Raw genomic sequence first — 9320 nt, 5'->3', positions numbered from 1 at the left:
GATATGGGAGCTAAGTTGGGCACCTAATTGAGTAACGGCGTCCACTTCGTGCTTTCCTCCTCTAGTAGCCTTGCGAGGCCTACTATATTGTGAGTTGTGGATTGCCATCTCTTCAATTTTGCTCCAAGTTTGGTTGTCATCAACCTCGGTGAACATCCCATTCGATCCCATATTAAGGATATTTCTTGAATCTTCATAAAGACCATTCCAAAATTGTTGTACCAAGAACCATTCGCTAAGTCCATGGTGAGGACATGAGCGACAAATTCCCTTGAACCGTTCCCAAGCTTCATACAAAGATTCTTCATCCCTTTGCTTAAAACCCGTAATTTGAGCTCTTAGCATGTTTGTCTTTTCCGGTGGGTAGAATTTTTTGTAGAAAGCTAGAGCCAACTTCTTCCAAGAGTCTATTCCGAGAGTAGCCTTATCAAGGCCTTTCAACCATTGTTTGGCGGTGCCAATTAGAGAAAAAGGAAATAAGACCCATCGAATTTGGTCTTGAGTTACACCGGTTTGTGAGATCGCATCACAATAGTCACAAAAAGCCTCCATATGAGAATGAGGGTCTTCACTAGGCATCCCCCCAAATTTGCTTCTTTCAACTAATTGGATAAATGCGGATTTGGCAATAAAATTTCCGGTTAGATGTTGTGGTGTGGGAGTACCATTGGGTAGGTTATCCTCGGTTGGTACGGAATGTGATGAAAACTTAGGCATTGTGGGTTGATTTTGTGTTGGGTTCTCCTCACCTTCTCTTGCAAAAGGGTTGGTGAACTCAATAGTTGGTTGAATATCTACAACCTCACTAACACCTCTCAAATTTCTCCTAGCAAATCATCTATTGGTTGTCAAAGTTCTTTCAATTTCACGATCAAGAGGTACCAAGTCACCTTGTGACCTTCTAGACATGCAATGTGACACCCTCTTTTATTGCGGAAAAAGTAAATACGTAATTCAAATTCCAGCTAACCGTTAATCTCATAATTCATGAGAACAAGCTAAAATGGCAACAAGGCAAGAAGACTCAAGTATAAAGCATCCAAAGCATCCAACAGCCAACATGTGAAATGATAATTACAAATATCAAGGCATAACATAAAACATCCAATCTCACCTCAAAGACAAACCCTCGACCCGAGTCCCGCGACGGGTCATCGGTCAAATCGAGGCTGACTGGTTTAAACCTAGCTTGACCAAACTCGTTCGGTCAATCTGGCCCAGCTCAGAGTCTTTGCCTACTTTGGCCCAAATTACAAAATTTATCGCAATATTATTCTCATGCTATTTCCAATTTATCATGTGAAAAACGAAAGTAACACATTATCAATCACCTAAACACTTAACAAACAACAAGCACCACATTAACTACTAATGTGACATTAATTCGTCGAGTAAGTCGGAATAGTTACCTTAAGCTAGCAAAGAGACAAGCAATAAACTTGAGAAAGCTTCGAAAACCCAAAATTACTCTTCATCTTCAACCACACATGAGCCACCTAAAATAATTATGTGAAGGGACGATATTAACGAATTATCGTTATATAAAATATGAGACGGAAATTAATTTAAATCAAAACATGTAAATCATATTCATTAGCTACTGTCTTATGTTCATAAACCATTATGACCCTCCTTTTTGACAGGCATACCAAGAAAATTGTCACAACTTTTACGCCCTAGAAACAGTCCCATAAAGCATCATTTTATCCGTCCCAAAACTGAGCCCAACTCAGCCTGTCACGGCTCCTAAAACCAAGGCCAAAACAGCCCACACGGCCTCCATTTCGACTGTCCCAAAACAGTCTGAAGGCTGCACAAAACTGGTACCAAAACAGAGTTCAATCTATCCTAAACCAGTCCTAAACCGAGTCAAAACAGTCCCAAAAATGTCCCAAAGTACTCGCAAGCGGACTCAAAAACAATCCTAATTTCTTGCACAATACCACAACTAAACAAGATCCCAAATAGCATCCCAAAACAATCCCTACATGTCAGTATACACCGTCTCAACTATAAAAGACAACAATTAGCACCCAAAACAATCCATACATGTCAGCGTACACCGTCTTAAATATACCACTTACTAGCTAGCATCCCAAATGATCCCTAGAGGTCAGTATACACCGTCTCAATCATCTCCACATATCAGTATACACCGTCTCAACTATACAACTGACTAATTAACATCCATAAGGATCCCTATATATAATTATACACCGTCTCAACTATAAAACAGACTAACAAATCTTCTACCAGACCGTCTATTTTAGTACATACAACCGTCTTATAATAAATAATGCTGAAAATATAAATGGGTTTGTAAAAATACATGACGAAAATGAATTTTACTTACAACGGATTGACAGGAACGATGAAAGCAGCACTATGGAACGAAAATCATTGATAACGGATGACAAACGGAGTGGCAGAATCAATTTAAAATTAAAAAAAAAAATGAAAAGAACGAAAAAGAAGAAAAAGGAAGGGAGAAGAAGAATTGTTGCGTGAGAAATGAGGGAGCAGCCAGCCTGCCTGCCTGCTATTTATTATACGTACGTTTCTTCATCGTTAAGAAACTTCGATAATTTTATTAGTCGGCTTTGGCTCGTTTCGCCGATAATTAGAACCGTTCGTCAAACACAAATTCCGACATTGCCAAAATTCTTAAACACGAGTTTACAAGAAGATTGAGTACTCATATGACCCATTTCCAAAAGCGTTTGCCCAATTTTCAAAAGAATTGCCATTTTTTCCGATATGCCCTTATTTCGAAATAAAAGGTTTTTAAATGGTTTAAACTATTTTTCAACATTTCGAAACTACCAAAATAAATACTTTACTTCAAAATATAATAGAATTATATTTCATTGAATTATTATTACTTCAAATACATTAATATTAAATTCAACTTGATTAATAAATTACTTTCGCAAAATAATAACGGTCCGAAATTACGGGGTGTTACATGCAAAATATTAAACAACTTGAAAACAATTAGAACAACCCTTGAGGAGTTTTACTTCCCCAAGGCAAAGAAAGACACAACTAATAACAATATAAAGAAATCTAAATCAAGCTAACACCGTCCCCGGCAACGGCACCATTTTTGATCGAAGTCCGTTCGTGTTCACAAATAGATGTGGTCGTTGGGTCACGGTCGAATCAAAACACAATTTATAGCTTCACAAACAACTCTACAATTAGAAAAGAGGAAATTAAAGGTCGGATCCCAAGGGACGGGAATTGAGATGAGATTTCTATTGAAACTAGTGGTGTCTTAGGGGTCTCACAATTTGGATTGATGTAGAAGGTCACTAAACTAAATAGCAATGAAAGTAAACAAGCAAGATGAATTTAAAAGGGTTGTAAACAATTGATTAAAAGCACTAGGGTATCATGGGGTCATAGGGGAATCATGGGATTTGATCATACAAACATGTTCTCAAATTATAAGCAAGCAATTATTGTTGTGATGGATTGAGTTGGGTTATATCTTACAATCCTAGGAAAGTTTGGGTCCCGGAGCCGAATCGATTAAATAGTACAACACCTACAAGTCGACTTAATCTTCCCTACTCAACAACATGCATGGTCTAATGAGACTCGAGTTGGTTTATGTCTTACAAGTCTCATTGAAATGATAGGTGATGGGTAAAAAAATGCAAGGATTCATAGGCTCGCATTTCATCAAACATAACATGTGCATGAGTCGAGATCAAAACAAGCGAGCAAATAAACCATGAAAACATATTAATTTAAGCATGAATCATTCCCCATGTTGGTTTCCCCTCATTACCCATTAACCCTAGCTAGGTGACTACTCACTCATTATCATGTTGATCATGCTAGCAAGGTTGTCAATCATACCAACAAAATGAAACATGATGAACAAATGAAAGTAATTAGCAATAATTAAAAAGGGATTAAGAGATTATACCTACTAATGATTCCAATAATAAAGCAAGAATAAAAGAAGTACTTGATGCTTGATTGAGAGGTTGTCAATCTCCCAATAATAACCCAAATAATCTTCAATTACCCAAAATAAAGGATGAACAAAAGAGAGATTAAGGAACTAAAACTTGTATTAAAACTTGATTAATTGTTGATTACAATATTAAAGAGAGATTTGATTGATATTAACTACACTAAGAATTCCTAAGAAGAACATGCTCTTCTCATTAGACTAATGGGGTATTTATAATGAAAATTAGGGAGGATGCATTAGGGTTTAACTAAGGGCTTAAATAACGATTAAGTCCCTACTTAGGGAGACTCCGGTCTTTTTCGAAGGAAGGGAGTCTTTCTTTGTAGCTTGGAGAAGACGAAATTGGCTGTACTGGAATCTGTGCGTTTTGGAGTCGGGACGGGCGGATTCTGGTGGTGGAAGACGAGCGGATTCAAGGGAATCCGGGCGGATTCTGGCGGTGCAATCCGAGCGTCTTTGGAGGAAACCGCTCGGATTGTGCTGTGAGGAGACGGGCGGATTGTAGACAATCCGCTCGAATTGTAGCTCAGCACAATTTCTTCTTCTTTTATTCCCTTTTCTTCATGAAATCCTTGGGGATTTCCTCGGGGATGCAAGGATCTTTCTTCATCATTGCCCATATACTATAATATGTACAAAGGCCTTCTAATCTTGTTTCTCCTTGATGCTTGGTCATTTGAATTCAATCAATTTAGCCTTGTTTTGCCATGAAAATGCAAGATTCTTACTCCTTTCCTACCAAGGGATCAAAATCTCAAAGAATATGCAAAACAAAGAACTAAAGATAATAAATGACCCAAATATGCACTAAAAAGCATGGGAACAAGGCTAATTCGGGGGCTAAATATGCGCTAATTATGGTCACATCACTCTTCGAACAGCTCGTTCTCGTAGTAACTAGACAGAGTACTCAGCTCTTCCTCTGTTGGCAATATCCTAGATGATCGTCTCAACTCGCGCAAGGATTTCTCAATTTCGGGATTGAACGGCAGTAATTCACCACCATTTGACCTGCGCATAAGAGGAAACTACAAAAAGAATATGAGAATAGTTTAAGGAACAGATGTCCCTTAAACTAAGAGAAAGACTAAAAATAAAACAACTAAAAATTTTAAACAATTGCCTGATCACTCGAAGATCAGTGTACATATTGCGAGGTTTAATCCTAAAGAGTAAATGGGTAGAGGGGCGCCAATTCTGCTTGATAATTGGTGATGGCTGTCGTTGTGCACCAAAAATAAAATTTATAATTCCAACTACTACTATAGCTGGTGGCAGTCGGGTCGAACCACAGAGAGGCGGATGCAATTAATAGTTGTCTTATTTTAGTCTAACGTAACAGTGTGTGGGGGTTTGAGTTGAGTTGATCTATAACTAAAGGCAGAAAATGAAATGTAAACTAATTAAACGGATGAAATCAAATATTAAAAGGGTGCTAAGATGGTCGGTTCACTATAGTTTCGGTGGCAGTATACTAGGTAGGTCTAAAACAAACACGTTAGACGGGAAAATAAGAAGTCCTCTCGGTCCATTCTTACAGGTAGCATCTTTCGATCTCGCTACAGGTCCCTAATATCACTAATGTTAACTTTCGTCCTGAAAAATGATTTAAAAGGCCAAACTAACTCATCTTTCGATCTCATTAATCTAGTCTTCTTAATTAGGTAGTCCATTTTCCTCCCCTATCTTTCGATCTTATTGGGTCGGTCAAAAACTAAGCATTTAACTAGTCGCATGCATTCGATTCGTCAAATATAACAATCTAATTAATTAAAACGGAGATAATCTCCTGAGGCCGGTCGATCGACCAGATAGGCCAGTCGATCGACCGACACGCGATTTCAGTCTACTATTCTACGCCACCTACTTCTACGGATTCCCTACATCCTAGCACAGGGTATTTAGCTACTCATGCTTATGATAAAAATAACAAAAAGATTAACAAAATAAACTACTGAATTCATGCTTAAATTAACGGAACAAAAGATTAGCATAAAACGATAATTATGGCTTCGGGAAACTAATCTATCAATTCTAGCTACGAATGAAATAAAGTAATAAAACTGAAATTATGAACCAGAAAATACCAGTAGAAGAATTGCAAGAAGAAACTCGGAAGCAACGAACGAAAGGAATTGTATTGAATGAATAAACTTGAATGCAAACCCTAATTATTTTATGATCTAAAACTGATAAAAACGGAATAAAAACTGGATCCTTGTATCAATGTGAGCAGGTTACGTTATATAGAAATATCGCGTAACCTTATTCTAAAACCTAAAAACACAATGGCCTTCTAGATTCTCGATCTCTTTATTCACGTCAGAATTAACGGTGTGGTCGATCGACCAAGGTGACCGGTCGATCGACTAGACTGCAATGAACAGGAGCTACTGGAACTCGTGCTCTGGTTGATCGACTAAGGGTAGCGGTCGATCGACTGAAGTAGCTGATACTTGACTACTAAATTCTCGTGGATTTGTCTTTCGGGCCTCAAAATGCGCACCAATCTCGTTCCTTGAGTAAATACTTCACGTCAAATGCAATGCAAGGTACTTGGGGACGGATTTAGCTTGATTTCCGCTGGATTCTTCACATTTCTGCAATAATGTACAAAAACACGAAAGTAGACGGAAATAGGGAGAATAGTAGCATAAACTACATAAATGAGCTCTGAAATGCATGTAAAACATCATATTAAGGACACGCATCAATTGGCATAGAGAGATGGAGAATAATCTTAATCTGGTTCAATGCCCGGAGGAGTTCAAGGTGGAACAAGCTGCATTCTACCTCAGGGAGGCTGCCGGTGAGTGGCTGGACAAGGTTAAGGTGAGTGCCTTGGATATATATGTGAAACAGGGGTTGCCTGCGATACCGTGGGATGAGGTTAAGAAAGCTATGAGACGAGAGCTCGTACCAGAACATAAATCAAAGTTAATCTTTAACTGCACCACCTTAGGCGAATAGTCTTTAGTCAAAAGAATCGACTCATTAGAATACTATAGTAGCTCTCACCACAACCATTCTATATAAATTTTCCAGAACTCTATAAGCGGTCATTAGCCTGACAAAGTGTTCCTAACAGTCTGCATATGTGATCGACTAGTCATTCTCATATGACTCTATGGCACTTGAACTTGCCATCAATCGCATCACACTCTAGTCACTTAGAGATGTCACCTCATACAAGTGACTATGGGCGATTACTATGTCAATTTAGTTCACTTTAATGGGGTTCAATATTGTCTCCACAACCCATTTGAATATGACAAAGTAATGGAAAAATAAAAGACAAATGCGATTATGCATATGATCAAATAAAACAACTCTTTTATTTCATATCAAAATCTAACATAAAACTGGCATGCGTTTGAGTCCCATGGACGCAACATGTCCATCATGCTTAGCCTGCGATAAAGGCTTGGTGAGCGGATCAGCTATGTTATCATCCGTCCCAATCATACATATCGCAATTTCCTTTCTTTCAATGAAATCTCTAATTACATAATATTTTCTAAGTACATTTCTAGATCTATTACTAGACTTTGGCTCTTTAGCTTGGAAGATCGTCCCACTATTATCACAATAGAGAGTGATGGGATCATTGGCGGTAGGTACTACTCTTAGACCGTCCGTGAATTGCCTGATCCATACAGCTTCCTTGGCAGCTTCTGATGCTGCAATGTACTCAGCCTCCGTTGTTGAATCCGCAGTCACAGCTTCCTTGAAGCTTCTCCAGCTAACAGCACCACCATTGAGCATGAAAACAAAACCAGCTTGTGATTTGATGTCATCTCTATGCGTTTGAAAACTTGAGTCCGTGTATCCATGAACACGGAGCTCGGTGTCTCCTCCAAACACTAAGATAGAATCCTTAGTTCTTCTCAAGTACATAAGGATGTTCTTGACGGCTATCCAGTGACTCTCACCTGGATTTCCTTGATATCTACTCGTCATGCTCAAGGCATACGAGACATCAGGACGTGTACATATCATGGCGTACCTGATTGATCCAATAGCGGAAGCATAAGGGATCAACTTCATGCGTTCAACATCATGGGGTTCGGAGGACGGTTGAGACTTGCTCAATATTGTCCCAGTTACCATAGGTACCAATCCCCTTTTTGATTTGTTCATGCTGAAACGTCGAAGAATCTTATCAACATAAGATTCTTGACTTAGTGCCAATATCCTCTTGGATCTATCTCTATGGATCTGGATACCTAATATGCGTTGTGCCTCTCCTAAATCCTTCATTTGGAAATGGTTACCTAACCACTTCTTAACAGAAGACAACATTGGAATGTCATTTCCAATGAGTAGTATGTCATCGACATACAAGATTAGGAACAGAACATTGCTCCCACTGAATTTCATGTATAAACATGGTTCCTCAACACTTCGAGTGAAACCATTCTCTTTTATCACATGATCGAATCGATGATTCCAACTTCTAGATGCTTGCTTAAGACCATAAATGGATCTCTTAAGTTTGCACACTTTGTTAGGATTTTTAGGATCGAGAAAACCTTCGGGTTGTATTATGTACACCTCCTCTTCTAAATGCCCATTTAGAAAAGCGGTTTTGACATCCATTTGCCATATTTCATAATCATGAAATGCGGCAATCGCTAACAAAATCTGTATGGATCTTAGCATGGCTACGGGGGCGAAGGTTTCATCATAATGAAGACCTTGGACTTGGGAAAATCCTTTTGCCACTAGCCTAGCTTTGCAGACATCATCATGTCCTGCTATGCCATTCTTGACCTTGAAAATCCATTTGCATTGAAGAGGACTTGCCCCTTTAGGCAAATCCACCAAGTTCCAAACTTGGTTTTCATTCATAGAATCCATCTCGGACTTCATGGCTTCAAGCCATAAGGAAGAATTTGGACTAGAGATTGCGGCCTTGTAGGTGGCGGGCTCTTCACTTTCTAAAAGCTACACATCGAGTGTTCCATCATCTTCGATAAGTCCCACATATCGATCGGGATGGCGAATAACTCGGCCCGTTCTTCTAAGTGGAGGAGGGACAACCGCGTTAGATGACGAAGGAACATCTTCTTGTGTCTCTACCTCGGTTTGTGGCTCTTGAACTTCATCAAGTTCAAAATTTCTCCCACTCTGTCTCTTAGAAATAAATTCTCTTTCTAAGAAGACAGCCTCACAAGACACAAACACTTTGTTTTGTTGAGGTTTATAGAAGTAATAACCTCGGGTGTTAGAATAGCCTACAAAGGTGCATTTTTCAGATCGTGGGGCTAGCTTATTGTCATTTTTGGTTTTGACATATGCATTACATCCCCAAATTTTCATGTAGGATAGA

General features: G+C 38.8%; 1 non-coding gene across 1 annotated transcript; it reads left to right on the top strand.

Moving 5' to 3' along the window:
- Positions 1-238: 238 nt before the first annotated feature.
- Positions 239-345, top strand: LOC141602974 (small nucleolar RNA R71). Its single transcript, XR_012524876.1, has one exon. It is a non-coding gene; the product is annotated as a small nucleolar RNA R71 (small nucleolar RNA).
- Positions 346-9320: the final 8975 nt, after the last annotated feature.

This window comes from Silene latifolia, chromosome 9 (genome assembly GCF_048544455.1).
Source record: "Silene latifolia isolate original U9 population chromosome 9, ASM4854445v1, whole genome shotgun sequence".
Classification (NCBI taxonomy): Eukaryota; Viridiplantae; Streptophyta; class Magnoliopsida; order Caryophyllales; family Caryophyllaceae; genus Silene; species Silene latifolia.
This window is presented reverse-complemented; position numbering and strand designations above follow the sequence as displayed.